At 41.3% G+C, this 14002-nt stretch overlaps 1 long non-coding RNA gene across 2 annotated transcripts in view; it reads right to left on the bottom strand.

Annotated features, from left to right (window-relative positions):
- LOC125176205 (uncharacterized) overlaps nucleotides 1–14002 on the bottom strand; it is a 38239-nt gene that overhangs the window by 6929 nt on the left and 17308 nt on the right. The window contains exon 2 of one of the 2 annotated variants that reach the window (XR_007156166.1): nucleotides 1248–1495. This is a non-coding gene — a long non-coding RNA (uncharacterized LOC125176205). The remainder of the gene's footprint in view (nucleotides 1–1247; nucleotides 1496–14002) is intronic. The other variant, XR_007156167.1, reaches the window with a different exon arrangement.

The following is a 14002-nucleotide window of genomic DNA, read 5'->3' as shown; positions in this document are numbered from 1 at the left end:
GTCCCTTCCAGGGGCCATCCTACATTGAATATGGGCCATTCTAGTTCATAAAAGGTCCTTAACTTCCTGGGTGTCATTTTCATCTGGTAATCACCTGAAAATCCATTTTTTAAATATTTGAGCATGACCTCTAAAATCGTAGGCTTACTCTGTTTTGATCCCATTATTAATTCTTTTCTCATTTTTGGTGTCATGGAGACAGACAAAGGGAGGGTATCCCCTCAGATGAGAGGACCAATCAGATACTCCATTGGTCACATTCCCGAGGGAAACTTTAGGTGAAGCTTGGCCGTAGCAGACTCAGCTTTGTGACTTGCAATTGGAGTCTAATCCAATGATGCCCTGGACCATATGCCTTTCATTGTGAGACAGGAGAGCCCACTCAGACTCCGTAGACTTTGGGGGACCTTCAGGGCACCCATCCGTGGAGCCACAAACTCGAACTGAAAGGAACAATCCAAATGACAGCCCTGCCTTAGTTTAAAGCTAGGTTCTCTTTTCTGCTTATTATGGATCTTTGATAAGAAATACAATTGCTGAGAAAAGTCTGTTTTGCTTGCTGTTTGCTACGAGCATTGTGAGGCCTTTCCTAAATGTAACCCGCTGTGTAATAGAATGGGTTGTAAACCTTCCTAAATGTAGTCTGGTATGTAATGGAATGAGTGATTGTACATAAACTAACCGGCATTTCTCACTTCTGTAAACCTGCTTGCTTAGCACGTTCCTCACCTACCCTACCCCCTTCCCCCTTCCCCCTTTTTCCTCCCGCCACAAGTAACGGACAAAGCCTTCCCGCCAAAGGACAGACAAAGGACGCCCAATCCGAGAACAACAAATGTCCTTACTTTAAAATCAACTAATCAGGCCCCTCATAATTTGAAACCTCCGCTGTGCTATTTGTCTCTGTCTATAAAAACGCTGTACCAACCCTGATCGAGGCCTCTTGCGTCACCGGCGATGAGTGCGCAGAGGACCAGGTTCGAACCTGCAATAAACGACCCTTGCCGCTTGGCTTTGACTTACCACTCTGGTGGATTTTGTGGGAGGTTTCGGAACTTCGGGCATTACAGAACTAGACTGGCAAGACTACCCTAGCCACATGTTCACATACACACACACACGAGAGGGTATTACATTCCCTCCTACAAAATTTTCTACCTGTGAGACCACTAAGGTCTCTGGGGAGTGATCAGGTCCCTCTTACACCCTTTTGGGTAGGCCTGACTTCTTTGGGGCCCCAGTCTTACCAGTTCTGATGTCAGGTCCAGGTCTTCACTTACCAGGTCTCTTTGAGTCCAGCATGAATGATGCAGCAGAGCTAACCCGAGGCGACGAATAGGAGACTGCTGAAATTCAGGCAGGGCATGCCTTCTCCTTTGCGATTCCTCACTCTGCCACTGCCTCGCCATTCCTCCAAACCGGTGTCAAAAATGGGCCAGTGCAGTTGGGTTTCCCAGTCAGGTAACCAAATATGTTATGGAACCAGGCTGGAACACTGGTGGAAAAACCAAGCAGCATTCAGAGATATTGGTGGATAGATTTATTTAACATTGGTAGGCTCAGAGGAGACTGTTTCTCCAAAAATCTGAGGGCCAAATGCAAGTGGAAAGGGTAACTTATAGTTGTCAGCTTCCATATCTGTGGTGGGTTTTCATGCGCTCAGCAAACAGAGCAAGAAGGACTCAGGAGAGTGGTCTCTAAGCTAAAGACCAGAGCTTGTTTTAGTCCCTTTGGCCATCTTTGGCACAGTACTTTATTCATTTCTCCAACAATAAAAAAGAATGGACTACTGATACATGATGAAAGGATGAACCTTGAAAACATCATGCTAAGTGAAGGAGCAAGTCACAAAGGACCACATATGACATGATTCCATTTTAATGAAATCTTCAGAATTTCCAATAAACCTTTTTATTTAAAAAATTTTTTTAATGTTCATTTATTTTTGAGAGACAGAGAGTGAGCACGTGAGTGAGTGGGGGTGGGGCAGAGAGAAAGGGAGACACAAAATCTGAAGTAGGCTCCAGGCTTTGAGCTGTAAGCACAGATCCTGATGCGGGGCTGGAATTCATGAACTGCAAGATCATGACCTGAGCCAAAGCTGGATGCTTAACCTATTAAGCCACCAAAATGCCCCTCCAATAAAGCTTTTTAAAAAAACAACAGAGAACAAAGATGGAAAGTGTGTAGGACCAAAGGTGACATTCTTGGGAAGGCACCATTTCTGTGGCAGGTATTCTGTAGAGATTTGGTAATAATGAAAAAGGAAATGAACCATGGAAATTAAAGGTCCTAAGAAAATAAAAAAGTAAAATACAAACCCATGTCTGTTCCTAAGTCACCATACACAAAAGAAACTGCCCTTCTTATATCAACATTGTTACAGCAAATACTCGGTGCCCAGGAAGAGACAAGTGACATGCACTTGGGGAATCAGAAAAGACTGTTTATTTCTCACCGGTGCTGGCCCAGCAGAGTTACCTCCAAAGGCTGAACCCCGAGCCCTGATGTGGCATACTTTTATGCCTGGCCAGCTTCTGGGTACTTGGAAACTTTCTATCGGCTGCACAGGTAGGTGGGATTGCAGGGGCTCAAGGAAAAAATGGGGGGCACTTATCAGTTGTGCTATGTGGGCTGCAAGAGACAAGCAAGATTACAGAAGCCAAAAGTATGCAAGGGGAGTATCTAGCCAGGGACATCTAGCTGACTCTTTTTTTTTATCTGCTTTTACCAGCTTTCCTTCTCAACATAAGAGGGCACACTTAAACTAAGGCACACAGTACACTCAAAACCATGCTAGATTCCTGCATGGCCCTGCAGAGTCTCAGACCTCAGGCTCTGGTAGAACCATGATTGATTACTACTGCCAGGATCCTGGCAATCCCCCCACCTGTTGTGCTGTGGTGTGGTACAGATATATCATTCACCAACAAGACATACTGGACAGCTCCATGCTCTTGGGACAGAACTGAGCCAATTAAAGAATGGAGGAGCAGGGGGGGGGGGGGCAGCCCCTTGGGTCAGAAGTAGAAATAAAGAGATTCACCATAGATTTCTTGAAATAGCCATTTTTCTCTTTATGCAATTAAAATATGGCTTGTGCCAATTAGAGTTACATATAGATTGCCAGGAATATATTACATGGCTATGAAGACAACCAAACAAACCAATGATTATGAAGTGTCAAGTAAACTAGAATAAATTTTATATTATATGAAGTATATTTCTTACATATGTATGATATGTCTATTACAATGCGACACCAAACACAGTCTAACAATGTGAAATCTTCTTAGACCTTCCTTAACCAGTAGAGGGAGATCCATTGCAAGAATCTGTAGTGATTGAGAAGTTAACACAGGGCAGTAGGCAGGTCTGACTAGTGATAGTGATGATACTAACTTTAGTGTGTGTAACTCTTCACAGTTAATATCCACAAACATTTGGTCTTCATGACAGCTTGGCTAATAAATGAGGAAGCAGAGCCTCAGCTCCACTTGCTGAGGTGACCTAGTGTGTTTATTAGCATCACTCAAGGGGACAAGATGTTAGCACCTCTGCCATAGTGGGCCACATAGGATACTCTTTTTTCCCCCCAGTAGTTACCACTCTAGCTGGGATTACCCTTCAAATATCTTGGCATGCATGCCCAAGAGAGGCTGAATACATCCACCTCTGTGTTGTGCCCAGGAGATAAGAATATTTCTCTTCGATACTTCTCTTCATCCCAAGCACTCAGCAATCTTTCAGTCTCTTTAATGTTTCAGTAAAGATAAGAAAATTCTGACTGTAAGAAAATTCTTCCTTGAACTAAGCTATAAGTTCTTTCCAAGTGACTTCCACCTATCACTTTTCATCTGCAAAAGGGATGCTAAATATCCTCCCTCCCTACTTCATAAGATGCAGAAAGAGATAGGTGGAGCTAAATAACCCAATACCTTCCCTTGCTCTGTTCAGGAGGAAGATAGTAAGCAGAGAACCCAGCTGAACTATGTTCAAACTTCTGACCTAAGAAGTTAAGATAGGGTCACCTGGGTGGCTCAGTGGGTTAAGCGTCTGACTTTGGCTCAGGTCATGATTTCACCGTCTGTGGGTTCGAGCCCCACATTGGGCTCTGTGATGACAGCTTGGGGCCTGGAGCCTGCTTCTGATTCTGTGTCTCCCTCACTCTCTGCTTGTGCTCTATCTCTCTCTCTTTCTCTCAAAAGTCAATAAACATTAAAATTTTTTTTTCAAAAGTTGAGATAGTATGAAGCGAAGGAAAAAGAAGATAAAAACAAAGGGAAGCAAACCATGAGAGACTTTTAAATACAGAGAACAAATTGTGTGTTGCTGGAGGGGAGGTGGATGGGGGTTAAATGGGTGAGAGCATTAAGGAGGGCACTTTTTGGGATGAGCAATGGGTGTCATAAGTAAGAGATGAATCGCTGGGTTCTACTTCTGTAGCCAAGGCTACATTGTATGTTAACTAACTTGAATTTAAATAAAATTTTAAAAAAGAAAAAGAAAAGAAGTTGAGATAGTATGTCTATTGTCAAAGCTGCTAAATTTGCATTAATTCATTATGAGACAATAGAAACCTAATATCCCCATGGCAAATTTTAGTTTGCTTCTTTGTAAAGCTATCCCCCTCTAAACTTTGCAATTGATATCCCAATGAAGCTGTTATCTTTTTTAAAAAGTTCCTTTGTAGAAAGTTTGTCCTGTATCAATTCAGGAAACATCATGGAGCATCTATTTGATGACAGGCACTGGAACACAAAGATGAAGAAGTTAAAAGTCTGAAAATCCTCAGAGAAATTATACAATTAGATGCATAACTATTATCTGAGTCAGAACGTGATGGAAGCCACAAAGGAATAACATGTATAAGCCATGAGAGTTTAGGTTAGGGAGAAATTCTATCTAGGTGAGGGTATCGAGAAGGGTTATCCTGGAATGGCTGTGCGGTATATGATAGGGAATCAGCAAGAGGCTCAGGAAGGATTTCATGGGGGCAGTAAATGTCTTTGTGGAGTTAGAGATCACCTGTAAATAGCTGATCCCATCAGCAACATAATCTGGGACTAGTACTGGAAAGAGAAGAAAGTGGTGAAGGGTGGTGGTAAGAATGACTCAGAGCCAGAGTGATGGACTCATGAATTTTGGAGGGTCTAAGGAGCGGCAAGTCACCAAGAATAGATTGACTGAGAGTTGCACAGGAGAAAAACAGGAAGTTTTGGTAAAGGGAAATTCTAGAATTTTAGATTTTGAAATTAAGCAGTTTCCCATTATGGTGAGGTCTGGGAGAAGGCTGCCAAATCATGTGACTGGGGTGGTATAGAATTTCAAGTTGGTGGAGGTATAGAGGTCAAGACAGTGTGAAGCTAGAGAATTTGGAGAGGCATTGACCTTGAAACCATTTAGTTCATCTTTATGTTTGCCCTTAAATATAAAGGGCTTAATAAATGTTGACTTGAGAAACATGCAGAAGAATGAAATAATCACAATGAGGTGAAGTTGATCTAGAAATATTTCTTGCATTATTGAGCTTGATATTTGGTCTTCGGGAGAGGCAATAAATGGGTGAAGAATATATCATTCCTTGCCATTCCTAGCCTTGTGTAGCTGATTGCCCAAACCCATTCGCTGATCAACTTGAGAAGACTGGTGTCTTGAGACCAATCAGATATAATAGAGGCAGTGCACAGAGAGAAACTATTCAGTTTTTCCCTCTACCTTTCTATCTGTTACATCTGACAGAATTTCAAGACTAATTTTAGATTTTCAAGACTAATTAATAATTCCAGTGAAATAAACAGATACTTGATAATCAATCGCTGTCTTCCCCTCTCTTCTCTTGCCTTCCCAAAACATAAATATTCACATAGACTTAAGTGTCCCCTATTCGTCTGGCTTTTTATGGCCTCATAACAAGGCCTTTCCCAGCATCTGGGATCCAGCTGGATAGTCCTCTCCAGTAAACATTCATCAGCCTAATGGCCTGCCTCTAATCACAGCTGCCTCTTCTGTTTGAAATTGAGCCCCAATGACATAATGCTTAGAAGTACGAAGATAAAGCAAGTTCAGGGTGGTTGTACATTTCCCAAGTCACATCAGCTCTGGATCATTATCAGATCTATTTTAAGGGACAGCTCAGTGTTGCAATGAACAGAACTTAATTGGATACATGATCCCCAAAGGCTCCATATTTGTCAAAGCTTCTGGTCTTAGCAAGGCTTCTTTAGGAAGGGCCTGGTGTGGGCTTACTCAGGAGGGGATACACAGCAATGTGGCTTCCTAGAAGAAGCTCTACCCATCCCATCACTCCAAACAGGACTGAAATATCGGACTCTCTTTAAAAGAATATACAGTAGACACTGTAGAGGGCCATATCTGCCTGACATATGTGGTTGGGCAACTATTTTCTAGATCATACCACCTTGCTGGTTTATAGATCTATTCTGAGACTGAAAATAGATTCCAAGAGACCACCTTCTCCACTTACTCTGGATCCAGAAAAATCAACTTCTATGCTATTTTTGATGAGCTAAAACAACTATTTACAAAGGCAGACAAGACCAGCCTCCTATGACTCAGCCTTCTGTATGCCTCCTCCCATGTAACCCCTCATTTCCTGATTCTGGGTTCCTTGTCTTTCTCATTACTGCTTACCTTTGTGTTCTCATGCAGCCTTCCTTCGTCTCTTCTGATTGGCACAGGCTTACATTATGGCTCTTCCAACAACTGGTCATGATCTGGGAGCCACCACAATTGAAAACAACTGCTATAGAGAATCCCTCTCCATGGCCTGTCCTTCAAAGGCCAAGTCTCCAAATTTGTTCTAGCTTCCCCAATCTTGAGGGTTCTTTCACTTGACATTGCTAGCCATTGTACCTACTTTTCATTTTTTTCTCTTCTTTAACTACCAAACTTGTATCTCGCTTTCTTTAGCACCTGGCTTTACGCAGATTCCCTGGTCCCCACTCCAGGTACCCCATCTGAGATGGATGGGCTTCTATTGAAACTGTGTTGATCACACCCTCCTTCCTGCTTGTTATGTCTGATGGCCTTTTGTTCCTGTTTCTCCTCTTTGATTTCCATACCATATTCACCAAGTGTCACTGAGTGGTGCTGAGGATCAGGACAAGAACTTTGGATGTCCTCAGGCTATTAATGAACTACAACAAACTAATGAATATTCTTGAGCAAGGAATAGCATGATTAGCTGTGTGCTCTGGGGAAGTCCGCCTCCAGGTTAAGAAGGAAGAACTAAAATGGAGAGAGTCTCAAGGCAGAAAGACCAGTTAGAGGGGCAGTGGCTGATGATGAACAATCAGGTTAGAACCACTGACAAAAGGGGGCTGGGGTGGAGATGTCACAAAAGGAAGCCTTGATTCTATTGATAGTATTTTATTCTGCAAATGCCAAAGAGAGTCCTTTCTGAAGTTTTGCCTTGGAGAGGAGGGAGGGAAGGAGAAAGGCAAGAATTTTTTAAAAAATCAGTCTTCCAGCACCCCATCTTTATACCCATCAATCTGCACTAAGGAGTGTTTTGTTTTTATTTTTATTACTTTCACCTAGAACGGATTAATTGCATACAAACTACTGCAATGGCAATGATGATCTTTTCCCCTGTATCAAGCCTTAGAGAGAACCCAAGAAAGTAGGCATAAGGTCAGGTGCTGGGAATTTGTAGAAGGGGTCTAAATTTTTTAGCCTCACGGTGGGGGACTATGGCCTTGGTAGAAGAGAAATGGGTGGGACTTAGGTGTGGAGAAGGGAAACTATAGATTTTTCTCATCTAGATGCAAGCTGCAGAGCTGCCAACATAAACAGGGTGTGGCCACCATTTCTCACAAATCCTTGAAGGAAGCCACAAGTCCTATGGGTTTGCACAATGCCCACTTCCTCCTCTTCCTTGCTTGTCCCTCCCAAGGACACAGAAATAGAATTCAAGTCTTTTCAAGTTGGATATTTGATAAATCACAAACAAAATGTACACAAGGGAAATCATGCTGTAGGCAAACCACTAAAGGTTATTTACTTTTAAACTCTCTGCATATAGATAAAAATGAGATCTATCATATGATTCCCACCCTCCTATTGCCATCCATTTTTCTTGTCCTTCTGGGATGAAGTGGGATGTAAGGACCGAGGATGGACTTTGGATTCTAGAAAACCTGAGCACAAATTCTAGCATTGCCTCAATATGTCTTGTGACCTTTGGCAAGCATGTCTCCAAAATTCCATTTTGTTATCTGAAAATGCATTTAAGAATGCTTTCCTTTCAGAGCTACTGTGGGGATATTATGAAATAAAGTTTGCAAAAAGCTCAATCCACAGACCCAAAGTGATAGTATATGCCTGTCTTCTTTCCTCATTCTCTTTACTTCACAGAATCTTAGAATCTTAGAATTTTCCAGAGCCCATAAGGTCAACTAGTTCTGACTCTCTCTTGCTCTCTCTTTTTTTGATAGCCTATTTTCAGATTTTTATCAGATTTATTGAGATATAATTGACATATGACATTGCATTAGCTTAAGGTGTTTAACATAATGACTGGATATTTGTATATATGGTGAAATGATCACCACAGTAGGTTGAGTTAACATTAATCACCTCATATCGTTACAATCTTTTTCTTGTGATGAGAATTTTAAGATCTACTCAGGAAATTTCAAATATAAAGTATAATATTATAGTCACCATGCTATGCATTATATTCCTAGGAGGTATTTATCATATAACTGGAAGTATGTACCTTTTGAACACCTTCACCCATTTCCCTTACCCCCACCTCCCACCTCTGGCAATCCCCAATTCTCTGTTTCTATGAGTTTGTTCATTTTTAATTCTACATATAGGTGCGACCACCACTGTCAAGTATACTATTTTCTCCTTACTTTCAGTGCTGGAAAATCTACCTCTTTCTAGACCATCCATTCCACCTTTGGACTGGCCTATTGTTTTCCTATAATCTCTGTCTCTCTATCTCTCCCTCTCTTGTTACTCATTTAGTCCTGGTTCCAACCCTTGGAGTCATCCAAAAGATATTTTTACACTGGAAAGTTTCTGTAAAATATCTAGTGCTTTACAAAGGTAATTGCTGTTGTTTGAAATAGTTACACTATTTTGAAGCCAAAAGGCACTCTTGGCTTTCAATGCCTCTGGGGATATCTTTTTGGAATAAGACCAGAGACCAAGAATATGAGGAAAGCAGGGCCAATGGAAATCAACTCCACCCAACCAAAGCTGGCGTCTTCTTTACCCCTGAGGCCAACCACCCAGCCAACCTTCCAATAGGTGCTCCCTGGGACATGTCATAATCCCACAGCTAAGAAAGACCCAGTACTTGGGAGAGAACTGGCCTCCCTTTAAAGTCCTGTGAAGTCCTTCCTTTAGTGGCCAATTTAAAGTAGCTCCATCCATATTTTACTGATCTCTTTGACCAAAACCAATGCTTCAGGTGCTAGCAGAGATGGGTTTTCACCGTAGTTCTGTGCGTCTGGTCTTAGCCATCTGACCAAAGCCCAGAGTTTAAGAAGTTGTAGGTGAGTCTGCCCTTTGTCCTTCTTTAGGAATGGTGAATTACACAATCACAGAATGGGAGTGTTGGAAAGACTTTTGAAGGAAGGGGAGATAGATCAGACAGGATGCTGGCTTCCCCTCTCCCTACTGCTCCGACCTTAACCAGAGGAGCTGGACTTCACTATTTTACATTCTGTACTTCTGCAGAAAATTTTGTTTTGAAAAAGGTTCTGCTTTTCACAAGTGGAAAAAAGGAAGGAAAGTGGACTAGAAAACACTCTTTTTATTATATAGACAGGAGATAAGAAGATTAAGACTTAGAATGGCAAATAATTTTTCCCAAGGTCACACAGCAAAAAGGTAGGAGAATAGGACTTGAATCAACATTTTTTTTTAATTCTCAAGTTAGTTAACATACAGCATAGTCTTGGCTTCAGGATTAGAACCGAGGGATTCATCACTTACATAAAACACCCAGTGCTCATCCCAACAAGTGTCCTCCTTAATGTCCATCACCCATTCTCCCCACCCCCATCACCCTCAGTTTGTTCTCTGTATTTAAGAGTCTCTTATGATTTGCCTCCCTCTCTGTTTTTATCCCATTTTCCCTTCTCTTCCCTTATGATCATCTGTTACATTTCTCAAATTCTGTATATGAGTGAAATCATGTAATATCTGTCTTTCTCTGGCTGACTTATATTGCTTAACATTTTTTTAAAAAGCTTTCAGTCTAGTGCTTTTCATGTTATTCTAGGCTCATGAGTGTATGCATGTACAAGTGTGTTTGCATCAAAACAAATCACAGATTTCCTTGGATACTCTCTAGTTGTCAATGAGACTTCCAGGTTTTAGAATAAGGTAAAGCAGGGGTGTCTGGGTGGCTCAGTCGGTTAAGTGTCCAACTTCGGCTCAGGTCATGATCCTGCTGTTTGTTGTTCAAGCCCTACGTCGGGCTCTGTGCTGACAGCTCAGAGCCTAGAGCCTGCTTCAGATTCTGTGTCTCCCTCTCTCTCTGACCCTCCCCCACCCTCACTCTGTCTCTCTATCTCTCTCAAAAATAAATAAACATTTAAAAACTTAGAATAATGTAAAGCAGAAAGAACTACTCCTAGAAAAAGAGATATAAACGAACAACTCAGGAAACAGATGCTGGTGAGGATGTGGAGAAACGGGAACCCTCTTGCACTGTTAATGGGAATGAAAACTGGTGCAGCTGCACTGGAAAACAGTGGGGAGATTCCTCAAAAAATTAAAAATAGAACTGCCCTATGACCCAGCAATAGCTACTAGAAATTTATCCAAGGGATACAGGAGGGCTGATTCATAGGGGCACATGTACCCCAATGTTTATAGCAGCACTTTCAACAATAGCCAAATTATGGAAAGAGCCTAAATGTCCATCAACTGATGAATGGATAAAGAAGATGTGGTTTATATATACAATGGAATATTACTTGGCAACGAGAAAGAATTAAATCCTGCTATTTTCAGCAATGTGGATGGAACTGGAAGGTATTAAGCTGAGTGTAATAAGTCAGTCAGAGAAGGACAGATATCATATGTTTTCACTCATATGTGGATCTTGAGAAACTGAACAGAAGACCATGGGGGAAGGGAAAGGGAAAAAATAGATACAGAGAGGGAGGGAGGCAAACCACAAGAGACTCTTAAATACAGAGGACAAACTAAGGGTGGATAGGGAGTGGGGGAGAGGGAAAATAGGTGATGGGAATCGAGAAGGGCACTTGTTGGGATGAGCACCAGGTGTTGTATGTAAGCCAATTTGACAATAAATTATATTCATAAAAAATAAATGAATTTTAAAAAAGGAGATATAGGTTCTAAATCCACCTCTCCTGTCAAACAGCTGTACAGACTTTCACTATCTCTCTCTTTGGCTTTAGTTTTATCATTTATAATGGGAAAAGGCTAGCCTAAATGGTTTCTACTTCTATTATTTTAAGTATATGCTCAGAGTTTTCTGGACATCCATGCAACATTTAAAATAGCACAGGTCCAGGGGCACCTGGATGACTCAGTTGGTTAAGCATCTGACTCTTGATTTCAGGTTCAGGTCATGATCTCTTGGTTGTGAAATTGAGCCCCACATGGGTTCAGTGCTGGGTGTGGAGCTTGCTTGGGATTTTCTCTCCCCGCCCATCTATCTGCCCCTTCCCCCCTCTCTCTCAAAAAATAAAAATAAAATGAAATAAAATCTTTAAAATAGCACAGATCCAATGATCTTGGAATTAGGGCAAGTTTATAGTAAATATGTTATGTCTTTATTGAGCCAGTCAAATATTTACTGTGTACCTATAAAGTGTCAACACTGCAACAGATGAGAAGAAAAATGTGATGAAAGCAGAAAACACATTTCTTTTCCTACAAGTTCATCTTTCTGGGTTTTCTTTATCATACCCTACAAAGTCATCTGAACTGAAAATACCCTCTGCACCTCAGTTATATAATTTATTTGGGAGTTACCACATTAGAGCTTCATTCTACTTTATCTTGGTTATGTGGCTTTAACCTCGTTAAAAGGCAAGCAGACCTTCGGGGGGGGGGGCAGGGGGGCGTGAAGAAGTCTCTTTACAGTGATTTTCAGAATTCAGATTCCACATATCCAGTCTTGTCTAATCAGTCAGGATGGGGAAAGGATCATATCTGTTGCAGCTATGCCTATAATATGGTCCTGTGGATTGCTCAGACCCTTTCTCAAGTTCTTTTACAGCATTCACGAAAGAGAAGCAGCTGTGCAAAGAACTGGTGATGTAAAGCTTGGTTTGGTCCCTTAAGTGCTTTAGCTGTTATAACCTCAATGAGCTTCTGGTCTGTAACATGTGCCTTTCCAAATTATTGTAGATTGAACTCATTCAGCAAATATTATTTTAGGTTTACTATGTGCCAGGAACTATACAGGGCACTGAGCTTATAATGTCTTCCCAGACTTTATAGTTAAGGCTGTAGACAGAACAAGCCAGCAAACAAAAGGAAGCACACAGTGTGATGAATTAAGTCAATATACTGCTGAAAATTATTGGCAATAACACCAGCAAAGGGTATGTGGTTAATGTAGCCATTGTTGTGTACAAGCATGTGCACCTGGCTTTAAGCAGCATGTGCAGTGGAGAACAAACTCTAGATTAGGGATGGAGAGACTGGGATTCAAATCCTTACAGGGCTGATAATTTGTCAAGCAATAGGAATTATTTCTTGTTCTCTCCAATACTTGATGTAACTTACTTCTTTTAGTCCTCACAATCTGTGAAGTGGTCAGTACTATCATTGTCTTGGTTTTGCGGTTGAGGGAAATGAAAAGAGATTTAAGAGTGTTGGCTTGCCCAAGACCACATAGCCTGCAGGTGGGTATACGGGGTTAAGAGATGGACTCTGGCTGACATCAGAGCCCTGCTTAATACCCACAGATAAGATAGCAGCTGTAGGACTGCTGTGTCATTTCAAAAATGCTATCAAAGTAGTGGTGGTGGCTCTCAGACCATGCAAACTATTATATATATATATATATATCATATATATCCATATAAAATATGATGTGTAATATATTCATATAAAATATGATGTGTAATTTATTCATATAATACACATTATATGTACTTTTTATTTTAGAGACATTTAACACATGTCATATACTCTACTTCTGTATCTTTATTTCCAGGTAATTCAGGTCAAGATAAGCAGGTTATTGATGTTGTAATCATACAAAATGATTGATAATTCACTCTTATCACACTCTAAAAGTGTAATCGATGTATACTATAGACTCCTGGGTTGAAATGGGGAAGAATCATGGTGTAACTTATTAACACATTCCTTTGATGTGACTGTGAATGTGAGAAAAAAGGGGGCAAGGAATAGGTGGCCATTTATGGGCTTTCTCCCCACTGCACTGCACAATGAATGGTGCTGTTACATCTCAGGGGTGCAAGCACTTCTAAACCTACCCGTCTTCACTCAAATCAGTAATAACTTTCCTCCCAGCTCTCAAAGCAACTGTCTGGTCTCCCTTCTCAGTTCCTTTTCACTCCTATCCAGCTTCCACACCTGCTTCCACACAGCAACACTGCTCTGTTATATTGTTAAACACATATTTGACAACTAGTTCCCTGTTTACAAAGAAATAATTAAAATTTTAAAAACAGGGGCGCCTGGGTGGCGCAGTCGGTTAAGCGTCCGACTTCAGCCAGGTCACGATCTCGCAGCCCGTGAGTTCGAGCCCCTCGTCAGGCTCTGGGCTGATGGCTCAGAGCCTGGAGCCTGTTTCTGATTCTGTGTCTCCCTCTCTCTCTGCCCCTCCCCCGTTCATGCTCTGTCTCTCTCTGTCCCAAAAATAAATAAATGTTGAAAAAAAATTAAAAAAAAATTTAAAAACAGACAAAAACAAAACTTTCATATTTTCCCTCTTGCCCATGGGAGAAAGGCCAAACCCCTTAGCATGGTATTTACCCAGAAAATATTTATTGAGCACCCACTA

Source organism: Prionailurus viverrinus, chromosome D1 (genome assembly GCF_022837055.1).
Source record: "Prionailurus viverrinus isolate Anna chromosome D1, UM_Priviv_1.0, whole genome shotgun sequence".
NCBI classification, from domain to species: Eukaryota; Metazoa; Chordata; class Mammalia; order Carnivora; family Felidae; genus Prionailurus; species Prionailurus viverrinus.
This window is presented reverse-complemented; position numbering and strand designations above follow the sequence as displayed.